The 13,339-nt window shown below is 45.7% G+C and overlaps 1 protein-coding gene across 3 annotated transcripts in view; it reads right to left on the bottom strand.

Annotated features, from left to right (window-relative positions):
• The window catches only part of LOC119382822 (protein cycle), a 50,598-nt gene that overhangs the window by 30,511 nt on the left and 6,748 nt on the right, over positions 1–13,339 (bottom strand). For 2 of the 3 annotated variants that reach the window (XM_037650685.2, XM_037650686.2), the window contains exon 2: positions 5,070–5,153. The exons of the other annotated variant lie outside the window; for it this stretch is intronic. The gene's annotated coding sequence lies outside the window, so the exon portion shown is untranslated. The remainder of the gene's footprint in view (positions 1–5,069; positions 5,154–13,339) is intronic. 3 annotated transcript variants of the gene reach the window in all.

Raw genomic sequence — 13,339 nt, 5'->3', positions numbered from 1 at the left:
AATTCACGCACGCATAATGCACACAGTGCTTGTGTTTGTGTCATTTTATGATTGTGTGAATTTGTCCTTTTATGCGCAGCTTTATCAAATATCAAATTAACTGTCTACACAGAAGACTCCCTTTGAAAAATTTTGAAAATGCTTCCAGCCAACAAGCATAACAGCAATGCCTTTACAAATTCTCTAATGAAGCTGATATGCATGCAAAGCAGAAGTGACTTTTTTTTTTACCAGGCATTCCTTTCCTATCAGTGACATTATCTAAAATCTTCACCGTTTAGCCGGCCAGTGTAACCGCCTGTCATTTCCCATTGCAAGCAAATGCAGAGCGCATCACTATGTTGCAAGACTTGTCAGAGCACATGCACACACACACAAACAGCACTTCTTATCTGTGCTCCTTTACACACCCCAACCTCGTCACACCCCTGTCCCCTTTCTCATCTATCCAGAGCCAGAAAAAACTGGATTCCCCCCTCATGAACGATTAAGTGTGCTGCTTCCAAGCCGCCTGCACGTTTGCAATAATCTCACATTATCTCCTGCGCCAGCTGCTGTTGCAAATGCTCCACTTTCCGACAGGAATGAACCCGTACCCTCTTCCTGTGACTTGTGGACGCGACACCAAAGTGGCACCTCCTTTCGACAGACCCGCTAGAAAACACTGGTGTAACTTGTACTGCCCACAAAAGAAATCTTGAGTTAGGTACTTCCCTGGAAGCAACAGGTTCAAGTTCGAAATCAAAATAAATATTAGCAAAGCAAGAAGTACAAGCAATTACGAGTAATGAGGGCATTTCTGTATTTCATTATGAGCATCAACATGTCTGCAAGTGGTAGCAGCTTGCACTGAGGCAGGCACTCAATGGTAGAGCTGTGTGTCTAGGAAATATGGTGATATTACTCTGGAACTTTGCATTTTGGCAAGCCTGCAAAGCAAGTTCCAAGCCTTAAACATTCTGATAAAAGAAAATGGCGTGAGTGAACATTCTGTGTAGATGGGCTCTGCATTTCCGTGCGCTTTTACTCTTCTAATAAAAATTTATTTTACCCTCAGAGCCAAGTGGTATTGAATACTGGTAGATTGAACACTTGTAGATCCCAGGATATGACTCCAGCTTCACAGACTAAATCGAGTATTTCGGTTACTTTCCTTCCACCAAGGCAGTGACAAAACAAAGGCAGAGCATACCACATTTGGACTGTTATGGAAACTGACACGATAGGAATTTTCTATGAATACGCCTAATATTCCTGCAATCAGCACTAGAGCTACTGCTAATAAGAGTGTGGCTTGCTGAGCGTAAACGTCAACTTAGTTAGGAGGAGCTGTGGCACGGAAAAATTATAAATTACTGCAGAGATGCTGTCTGAAAGATACTGTGGACAAAGTAAGTGCTGTAGCGAAGCGTTCCTGCTCAGTAATGGGTAATCCTCTCGAGCGTTTTCTAGTGGGTCGTCCTCTTCTCTGAGAGCACGGCCCTCATGCTGAGAGTCGGCCCGCTTTGACTGTCGCTGTCGTGCGCCGTCCCCGAGTGCCCGTTAATAAACGTCTTGACAATTTGGTGGAGAGTGCTGTACCCTTTAAACAACTACGGTCTGCATTTGATGCCCTCGGAGCTTCGATCCCGTACCGTGCCTGCTACCATGACTCAAGACGCCCCCCAGCAAACGACTCCTCTTGCACCGACGCCATGTCCGGGTGTCCCCCGCATCTGCGACCCTCCTATCTTCACCGGTGCGGATGGCACCGACGTCGAGGACTGGCTCGTGATTTACAAGCGTGTGAGCGTCCCCAATAAATGGGACGAGGCAGGCAAACTGAGCAACCTCGTTTTCTACCTCGCAGGTGTGGCAAGTCTGTGGTACAACAACCACGCATCCGATTTCGCTACGTGGTCCGCTTTCAAGACCATCATCATCGACGTGTTTGGCCGCCATGACCTTCGCAAGCTGCAAGCCGAACAGCGTTTACGTCAACGAGCCCAGCAGTCCGGCGAGTCTTTCACGAGCTATATTGAAGACATGCTCGACTTGTGCAAGAAAGCCAACGCAACCATGTCTGAAGCCGACAAGATCCAGAAAGTCATGAAAGGCATCGACGACGATGCCTTCATCATGCTACTCGCCAAAAACCCTCGCACTGTGGCAGAGGTTATCACGCTGTGCCAAAGCTACGAGGAGCTGCGCCGGCAGCGGCTGATGACGCGTTGACCTCCATCACGCGACGCTGATCTCGCTGGCTTGTCGGCCGTGTCGGACCACTCTATCTTACTCGCCGAGATCAAGTCATTCGTGCGCGAGGAAATTGCCTGCCAGGTCTCCCTACTGGCCTTCTCTCACCCGCAGGATGTTGTACAGCCGTTGACCAACTGCTGCCTCCCCTACGCCGGGCTATTGAGCAGGAAATCGCAGAGGTCATGCCGGAATACCACCTGCCCCCTCCGGCGTCTGCGCCGCTCAGTTACGCGCAAGTTGCAGCCAGGCCACCCCCAGCGCTCCCTGTGGTGCCCCCGCTAACATACGCCGGAGCCGTCGCCAGGCCTCGCCAAGCGAAGCGTTCCTACTCAGTAATGGGTCGTCCTCTCGAGCGCCTTCTAGTGGGTCGTCCTCTTCTCTGAGAGCACGCCCCTCATGTTGAGAGTCGGCTTGCTTTGACTGTCGCTGTCAGGCGCCGTCGCCGAGTGCCCGTTAATAAACGTCTTGAAAGCACATATAAATTGCTCCGATATCTTGATGTCTTGCTGAAAAGGTGGAATACCATGAATCACCAAAGAAAGATTGCAGTATATTCAAAACAAGTTTTGTAACTATGAAAGGTGTGTCATGCAAACTTGCATACAGTTGAAACTCACTGCTGCCATTATTGCTAGTGCACTCCTGCTTGTGAAACCCGCATTCACACGCTCGTTGTTGTCTGTCTACAGCTATGCCTTTTTTATTTTAGTCCTAAATTTCACTACTCTATGACTAGGCACAGGCTTCTGCTTTTCTGGTCACCATGGCATGTGTACAAGAGGTGATAAACTTTGCAGCACTGTGTACTTAGGTGGAGATATTGCTAGTATTTTTAACGGAAGCGGGTAAGCAGGCACAACCGCATGCATGGAAGGCACAGCAATGCCTTTTGGCAACAGTTCGTGTTCTTGAAGTATTTTTCGGCTGGGTGAACCTCTGTGCTTGCTCTTCATAGGCACCGATGCAGTGAGCACACAAAGCTCGCCATTTAACCAAATGTACTCGGCAGAGATGAACCCATGCCCCGAGATAAGCGCCCACCGATTTGCACGTACTGACAATTACCAGGGCAGATGCTTTCACGGAACCTCCTCAGGTACCTCCAGGCAGGCACGTAGGCAAGCAAGCCCCCCTCCCCCTGAAAAAATATCCTGGCTACTTGCCTGCCTCCAGGACAGATTGCAGGATCAACCGATAGAGAAGCGGCGCGACTTATCTGATGCGGACAAACAAGTAAGAAACAAAAACGACTCTTCACGTTATGGACAGGATGCTTTGCTTGCCTTGGGAGGTCGCGCACCCCACTGACAACAGCCTGCAGCTAAGTGAGGAGAAGAGCTGACACGATTTTACTTCTTGTCCCAAGGCTCACCAAAAGTTCTGCAGTGCTGCCTATGTCAAGAATGCCATAAAATAGAGTGGTCAGGAGATGATGCGATGGGTTTTCCAAAGGAAACGACAGGCTGAAAGTAGACTGTTGAATTGGTGTAGAGATATTGTTGTGTGAAAAAAAATCACAGCATATCCACGGAGTGAATGATGATGAGTGGGCGAAGCTGCAGAGGTTCATCGGTAAACCGTGAATCTTCCGTGAATTCTGCCCAGTACATCATCACCGACGTGAGATCGGGCGCGTTTATACTAAAGGTTCGATGAGTTATGACGACTTGCAGCTCACTTTAATTTTACATGTATGCTGTGAATTTTCATTGTTTAGAAAACCATTGCTTTAGAAAACATCTGGCGTCTTTCGTTAAGCAGCTGGCGTCTTTTCGTTTTGCTTTAGAAACATCTGGCGTTCTTTCGTTTTACTTTTAGAAAACATCTGGCGTTTTTCGTTGGTTTATTTCATCAATCAACGGCGTTTTGAACAAAATTTTTATTGTTTAATCACGCACAGGAGAAATCTCACCAGGCACTACCTTGGAGGTAAAGAATGGGTGCTAATGGGAATGAGAGACAGAAGAAGTCTGCTTTTAGCTAACACTTACACTTCTACTTCTACTAACGTTTCCTACTGGAACATGCCAATGGCTGCTAATGGGGAATGAGAGACAGAAGAATTCGGCTTTTAGTTAAAGCGCACGCTGCGAATTTTTTATTGTTCAACAACGCACAGGAAAAATCTCCCACCGGCACCACCTTGGAAGTCAAGATCTGGTACTAGCGTTACGACTGGTTACGCACTACGACTACGACAACTACGAGGGACGAACGGGTGCCGCTTTAAGGAGCTTCGCCCCTAAAAATGCAGAAGGTGCCAAAAGTATGCATGCTTCAACACCTTCATTATACAACCTCTTCATTCACTGAAGCACAGACCTAAACATGATTATGACTGCTATACTAGTAAACATGGTATGATTTCATTCATTACATGTTAAAGCACGTAGATAATTTACACTGAAAGCGCAATATAATCACTGGCGTCTATTGTAGCGTGGCCATTCGGGTCACTCTAATATGAATGCATACAGTGCTATCCTTGCTGCCACACTCTCTCCCCATTTGCTGTAACGCAATGGACCGCTTTTATGAATTAACTAGTCAATAAAGGGTCAAAAGAACTGACTGGCCCAATGTTTTGGAATGTTTTCTTTCTACCCATTCATTCACCCACCCACCCACCCACCCACTTATTCACACACACACACACACACACACACACACACACACACACACACACACACACACACACACACACACACACACACACACACACACACACTGCATAAGGAGGTTGAAGGTGAGGTGCAGTGTTGTACATAAACGACAAAATTTACTGCAACAACAGAACCGAAAATTCAAAACGCTACCGCTACACAACTTACGTGTGGTGATGCGTCCTTGTTTTTTTATAAACACCGAACACGGAGCAATTTCAGCCTCCTGACGACAGTGACCGGCAACAACATCTGCACAAAATAGGGCAACGCTAAAGCGGGCTTTCCAATCTTGTCAAACCACAAACAAATTACTCTCAATATTAAAGACACCCCCCCCCCTTGACTCTATGGAGTGAGTCAGTGGGCAATGAAGAATAAAAAAGGGAGTTGGGTGGGTAATAACTTGAGCACTTCAAGTTTGGCCACCATGAACAGTTTAGTTTGACTACTGGATCAACAAATTCAAACCTATACTTGCTATCTGCAAGACGTTCATGATGCTGCATGTTCCCTCCATCGTTCTGAAGTCTTCCAGAAAAAAATCTTGCCAATCGATTTTTTTTTAATTTTCTGAACCCTTTTTTGCATTGACTGGCAATGACCTGTGCGCATAATGCCGAAAGACTATAATATATAATAATTGTTGGGATTTAACGTTCCGAAACCATGATATGATTACGAGGGACACCGTAGCGGAGGGCTCTGGCAATTTCGACCAACTGGGGTTCTTTAACATAAATTTAAGTACATGAGCCTGAAGCACTTTCACCTCCGTCGAAAATGCGGCTGCCGTGGTTAGGATGATGCTGAAAGACACTGAATGCTTGGTACTACTCAATAAAATTATGAAACTTCGACACAAATATTAAAGTACTTTCGAGGTTTGTTGATTTGGGCATATTAAATTCTTGGATGAATCTGAAAGGTGAGCTTACATTATCATAAGCTGCAGGCAATTGATGGAAGGTTTCCATAAACCGTTATTACCTTTGATATCTCACAGTCAACTGAGATGACAATTTTCTTCACCTATAATTGCTCTATTTGTATAACAATGCAGCAAAATACTGCATGCTAAATTTCATGACATATTATGCAAGAATCTTTGCCTGTAGAACTGAATAGACATTGATTGAAAAGCTACCAGAGCTGACCTATCGGTAGTGTTCTTGAAGTGCTCATGTCCTCATCAATATTCCAATGATTATCAATATTCCAATGATTGACTCGTGCCATTTTAGCATTGGAAGCAGTGTCTTCAAGAAAAACAGATGCAAGCTCTCAGATGAGAAGTTCAGGAAACAACTCATCATGCTTTGTCCTCCTCTGTTTTGACACAAGTAAATTTATTTTGGAAGTACCTTCAAATTAATAACACATTCCTGTTCATATGCCACTTGGATTCTATTTTGAATTCAGTATTTTGTACTCTACTCGAATACTTCCCTCATGGAACACTCAATAGCTTATCTTAAAGGAGTGGTGACACAAAAATTCGGACACAATTTGACTGTTGAATCACACTAATGGGTGCATATAGGTGCCATCTGTACAATATCAGCCACAAATACAGCCTAAAAGGTATTTTAATTGAGTTTTGAAGTTCGTGAAAGTGCCGGATCGGAAATAGAAGCAAAAGACGATGAGGTCACCGAGTGGATACCACGTACGTCACGAGTTCTGGCCGGGTTACCGGAGGCGTGTACGAGACCGACATAAAGTCCCTCAATAAATTATGGAGGGACCTTAGACCGACAAAGCTGGTAGCGACACCTGATGACGCGTAGCCTAACCAGAGACCTACAATATAACATCGCAGCGACTTACCCGCTTACTGATTCTATGTAAAGCATTTGCAGTGACATAATTGGCATCTCACAGTATTCTCATTGCATTTTTTGCCGACAAGAACTACAACGCGACGGAAAAAATCGAAAAAAAATATTATTGCAGTTGGACAAAACGCCACAAGATGTCGCTACGGGCTCCGCAGTTGTACGCAGTTGCTGCTGCTGCTGCAGCCGTCAACAGCTCCGGTAACCAGGTGCCCGCAAACGATAGGAAGTCTACAGACGAACTAAAGCTCTCTGCTGCCGGGATCCTATTACGTAGTGGACAGATAACTGATTCGACCCTCCGACGTGCGTACGTGGGATTGGTATGCCTTGAGAACGAGTCAGTAAAGCGTACATCACGTCATTTGCATGTTACGCATAAACACTGTTACAGAGTGACAATGTTGTGATTTCAATGCTTCCTTCGTCACTTCTCATCCTGCTACTTTACGAATGATCGGAGCGAAAATGTTTCAGCACGTCTAATGCTGCGGCTACTCCAAGCCTGGCGGAAAACGTCGTTTCAGTTGGACAACGACTACAAGAGCAAAATCGCAGCTACCGGCGAGATTCGCAAAGTGAATCGAGCATTTCTTACTGATTTTTACACTCCTGCCAGCTCTTTCGTCCATCGCCGCACTAGATGAGCAACGTAGTTTGACAATCGAGGAAACAAGCACTCGCAACGCTCAACACCTGCTCAACACAGCAAACGAAACAGCAGCACTGACAACATAGCAGAAGCTGGCCAGTGACGTCACTGGTTCTTGCGGTCTTGTTTACCAAGTAGACCATCTACGTCACGGGGCTACCGAGTGCTCTTCGAAATCGAAACTGCCTCCGGTCGTAACATTCGAGCATATAATTAAACATTCGTCTCGCGCTGGGACAAATGAGTTTCGTTGCCGCTATTATCGAGTCAGTAGCCATTGATTAACAGCAAAAAACAGAGGTTCACAAATTTTCTGTCACCACTCCTTTAAAGAGACACTACAAACAAACAATTTTTCTCATATTAATAAATAACTCTCGGACAATACCAAAATTGCCACTCTTGCCACGAGAAGATGCTTTGTAAGCGAGAAAACATGCAAAAAGGAAGTGCAAGTGGCCATGCCACTTGAAGTTCTTGCACGTCGCCATGACGTCATGGACTTTGATGACGTCTACAAGGGCCTACGTAGTTCCTAATCAATAAATACGAAGTACATTGTCCTCTGAAGGGGCCAGAGTGTTAACATACCGAGTTTCTGAAAATTTCATTGGGCAAATATGGCCAAAACAGCGGAAAAATGCTTCGAAATCCATGACATCACCCACGGAGATTTTTGCACAAAATTTAAAAATGGAACTTTCTTCTTGATTTTCTCTGCTATTAATGAACCTATGGTGGTGGAATTAATGATAGTGGAATTTTCAGAGTACATTTCATCAGTCTTAATTATTTGTTGTTTCACTTTAGTGTCCCTCTAAATACATTTATAAAGTATCTCACAGAAGCCTGGCTATTACATTTCTCCTCTTCTATTTTTGTTTTTAAAAGGATGACCCTTTCTTGTGTAATCCCTCCACTTTGCATTTTAGGTTTCAGGTCATTTATGGCCGGACAGTCAAGCTGGGTCAGAGGTATATGCTGGCTGTTGTCTTGCAGCAGACAACATGGGACACAGCACATGTTGCCTAACCAAATGTAAAATTCTCTGCAGGGTGGCACCTGTCATACATGTTGGTTGTGAATAAACAACAGAAAGAGACATGCCAGATTGCTTCAGTTTCTGCAGGCAGTGATGAGTTCAAGGAGTGCTCAAGGTAAACATTCAAGTACTTTCCTCTGTCTCACAATGCACTGTGAAGATTGTGATAACACTAGAATGCCTCACTAGGGACTCATTTAGTGTCCTACATTTACACTAATATCTTGATTACTGAAGTGCTGTTGTCGATAATATTGGCATATTAGACCTTCCCGAGTATTTACCAGTGCAGCCCATATTGCTGTGTCTTTAGCGTCCTTTTAAAGAGGAGAGATCGGAGCTGCAATCTCCCTTTTTCATTTTAACGCGATAGCGTTAGAGAGCTCGTGTCGCAGAAATTCCGTCGTCGGTGTCGGGACCGTTGGTTGTGAGCGAAAAATCATCCGTGAGCGAAAAATCGAGAAAGGAAATGGACAACTATGTCCATCTAGCGGAAAACATATCAAGCCAATGCCGCCTTTCCGGAGGAGGCGTTGATCAAGCAAACAGCAAACGCTAGATAACGTGCTGCCATCTGTGAGACATTGTGAGACTCTTCATGGCCTCCGAGATGGCAAGCGCGCGGCGTATATCTTGGAGGCCATACGACTCTTGCTTTAGATCAAAAACCTGTATGTACCATTCTCGCGCGCGCGCGCGTGTGTCTGTGTGCGTGTGTGTGTAACAACACACATTAATAAGTATGCACTAAGTGGTTGAAGTGCGCACCAGGGGCCGGATTTCGCTATTGCGTTCAACTCTTAAAGGCGAAGCTTAAGGGTCCCCCAATTTTTTGTGTGCTGACCTCTGCCGTTTCAGTAAGGTTGTGGTAGCGGCCGGGACAACTGATGCCGCCACAACAAGAGCCTTCAAGATCAAGAGGCGTTTAGCGACTTTTCAGTTCGGGGAAGGGCGCATGTGTCCGGGAAATAATGAAGGAAAGAATACAATTTTAAGATTTAAAGCAAACTGTATTAGAACGAAAGGTTACATGTCGTTCTTCTGGCTGCCCCGCGGTCCGTTCCAGTTCGTGCCTCGAAGCTAACTGCCTTGGCTCCTCGGTCGAGATGGGCTTTTCGTCCCCACGGGGACCACACCACTGCAGCTAGCGCGCAACACAGAATTCGTGGTATTCACTCGCAGAAAGCCGTAAGTTCGAACGTCTTGAATTTCGGCGGCGCATTGCACAGGAAACGTAAACACTGCCCCACGCAGTGCTCGAAGACGAAAGGAGGTACACACACACGGAGCAGCAGTGCTCCGACATTGACACATGCGATGTGGCATTGTGAAAAGGGCGGATTAGCCGCAGCGCCATATTTTGCTGTGCAAAAACTAAAAGCCATTCTAAACAAAACATTCAGGAGCCTTTCCCCTATAGGAGAAATGGGGGTAAGCGGGATGTGCCTGACCTACTGCTTTTCTTTCCTTCTTTCTTTTGTACTGTGCAATGTTCCCTCGTAACGTAAGCGTTCAGTTTAATTATAGGTAGCGGCCGTCCCTGGAACGCTGTTCTCGCGCTGAATCGGCATGCCGTCTTTAATGTTCTTTCCAGTGCTTGTCAGCCTCTAGAACGGCCCAACGAAAGGGCCATCACACGTTCATTAACACGTGGGTCAGGAATTCAATTTTCTTGAAGGAATTCAATTTTCTTGAAGTTGGAATTTTCCTGATATAGACCTTATGTGTTGTCCAGCAGATCTATTTTAGTCTGCCGACACAAAATACTTCAATGAAGCACCCGCAGCAACTGTACTCGTTTTTACACTGTCCGTAGAACGCATTTGTATGCTTCAGTTCAGTTCACATTGGCCAAGCATGGCCTCAATAAATAAAAAAAATATGCGCATGGCCTAGTGGTAATGCACTCACTTTCGGACCGGTGGGACCTAGGTTCAAACTCCAGCCCCGGCAAGAAAACTTAGTTTATTATTTCCTTGGCACGCACTTACTGTAGGTGAGGAGGGCTTTTGGGTGAGCGCGTCACGTGTTTTTTCCGCGGTGGTGGGTTTTTTGGAATACCACCAGCTTCACAGATCAGTTAATATAAGCTTCGCTTGAAACAAAAACCAAAACGAGGCAGAACGCATCGTGAATCATTACCGCTGTACGTGCTCACAGGAAGCACTCCCATACACCTATTTTTCACGATGCCACGGCGCATGTGTCCTTTCCGTAGCGGGAGAGTCGCGAAAACGCTTTGCGATCTCGGCGATCTCGGCGTCCTTTGGCGATCGGATTTTCGCTGGCTCCCTATTCTTTCGTTAATGCGTCAGAAATGCAATACTGTTGAATGTACTATTAAAGACTGGATGGATGGATGGATGCTATGAGCGTCCCCTTTATAACGGGGAAGTGACAAGTGTGCCACCAGGTTCGACAAAAAAAAAAAAAATTTACTCTTCTTTTTCTTAGTGTTGGCCTAGTGTCTTTACTTCAATTAAAACTATCTTACTCCAGAAAAAAAGAAACTGAAGATTTCAGCTCTGTTCTCTGCCCTTTACGGCAGAATGTCCTTATTTTTTTTTTTCCAATATTTATTTTTGTCCTTTCTCTCTAATTTTCTGCCACCAATACTCTAACCATCTCTTACTTATTTCAACCGCGGGTGTGTTCAGGTTTCCATTGTCTCTAAAACCTAAGGCGTCATGTAGGCTCGTGCCCAAACGTACACTTGGGTGGATATCTCCACATTCAATCAGAACATGCTCCGCCGTTTCCTTATCTTCCCCGCAGCACGTGCATTGTTCTTCTTCCTTACTGAATCTCGCTTTATAACTACCCGTTCCAAGGCAACCCGATCTCGCTTCAAACAGTAAAGCGCTTCCCCTTGAATTATCGTAAAATGCCTCCCTCCTTATTTCATTTTTGCCCTTTCGGTAGTTACTCAAAGCCGGTTTTTTCTCCATAGTTGCCGTCCAGTAAATCCTCTCCGCCTCTCCGACTTTTCCCTTAACAATCTTTGTTGACACACTACCAGCCGTATATTTACTAGTGAGCCTCCTAGTTCTTTTTCTCCACTGTGTGTCCATGCTCTTCCTATACAAATAACGGAACACCTTCCCTGCCCATCTGCTCTCCTTCATATTCCTTAGCCTTTCTTCGAACATTATTTTGCTCTGAGCCTCCCTCGCCTCAAAACCTGCCCATCCCATATCACCCTTTATAGCCTCATTTGTCGTCTTCCCGTGAGCACCCAACGCGAGGCGTCCCACAGTCCTTTGATTTATATCCATTCCCGATTGCACCTCTGCCCTCATGCACACTACTGTGTTCCCAAAAGTAAGCCCCGGAACCATTACACCTTTCCACAGACCTCGAAGCACCTCGTACCTACTGTATCCCCACAACGCTCTGTGCTTCATTATTGCAGCATTCCTCTTTCCTTTTGCTGCCGAGGCTTTTTCCTGCACTTCCATGTACCTGTCACCCTCATTAATCCATACTCTGAGGTACTTGTATTCGCTCACCCTCGGTATTTCTTGGCCCTGTATTGACACCGCCTGATCACAAGGATCATTGAATACTATCAATCCACATTTTGTTACACTAAATCCTAGTCCTAGAGCTTCCCCTTCCCTTCCGCATATATCCGCCAGCTGCTGTCTGAGCAAGAAACTGCAGCGCCGCCTGTCGGCCAGTAATTGGCAGTGATGGCGTATGCGACGTCATTCTCCTTGCTCGGTGGCAGGCGATTCGATTCGGCAGTTGCATACGGACCCTTCAAACGTGTTTTCCTTTTGAATTAAGCATTTCTTGGGCCAGTGCTTTTAGAATTATGGAACGATGTTTTAATGACGCATGCAGGTTTTAACATTTTCATGTAGAGCCCTTTAAATGGGATGGCGGCGTTGCATCAATGAAAAGTTGCGCGATCCGCAGTGCGATGCCACCTCTGACGGCCGATTTTTGTCAGACGCTACAAAAGCGACAAAAGAAAAAAAGAAAACCGTACAGGAAAACCTTGGCTGGAACTGTAATTTACCAGAGACCAACTGAGCAAAACGCACCAACGAAATGACGCCGAGAATACCTGGAGAATACAGCGTTTTCGCATGCGGCTATGTGAACACGGTTCCACAAACAATATCACATACACGCATGTAGCACATCGCAGCTGTATTGTCGATGGAGCCACAACAGAAAGAAACCCTCTCATCAGTGGTACGTGAGTACGAACTTTCGACTATTGGGAACAGCTGCACGCCCATCCGCGCACACATGCTGAACAAAACAAGAGCTGTGGAGTACACAATGACATCCATGCGCTGATACTTGAACGTCTAGTGCCGGACGTAAGCCAGTGGGGGTTGAGATGCTACCCTTCGTACGAGGATCTTCCCTGCGAGCCTCAAACAATTTAATCCCTCCAAGCTTGCATTAGAAAGTTCTCGAACGACTGCACACTTGACAACAAGGCATTATATGGCACGGTTCCAGGTACATGCTTGACAGGCTGACAAGACAGCGAATTCGATTATGTCCACAAATAGCACTCCTGCGCAAGGAATCGCAAGTGTACAGCTGATACTGGTACACATGTACGACTCGCAAGCTTACAACGTACGGAATTCAAACTTTTGGACACCCTTCCTGACCTGCCATACGTGGCAACTTTTTCTGTTAAGGAACTTTTTCTGTTATCGCTAAGGCGAGTCTTGCGTCAGCGCATGCTGAGCTCCAAACGACACACACATAAAACGACTTTCAACATTTACTGCTGGCTGTTTGCTGTCATGGCACTCCAGGCGTACTTTGCTCTGACGGCATACTTCGGCTAAGTTCAACGGCGTTTGAACATCTTAAAGGGACACTAAAGAGAAAAAAGATTTTTGGCGTATTAGTAAATTACAATTTCACAATACTA

The sequence above is a fragment of the Rhipicephalus sanguineus genome, chromosome 2, assembly GCF_013339695.2.
Source record: "Rhipicephalus sanguineus isolate Rsan-2018 chromosome 2, BIME_Rsan_1.4, whole genome shotgun sequence".
In the NCBI taxonomy this organism is placed as follows: domain Eukaryota; kingdom Metazoa; phylum Arthropoda; class Arachnida; order Ixodida; family Ixodidae; genus Rhipicephalus; species Rhipicephalus sanguineus.
The sequence above is the reverse complement of the archived record's forward strand: the minus strand, read 5'-3'. Positions and strand labels throughout refer to the sequence as shown.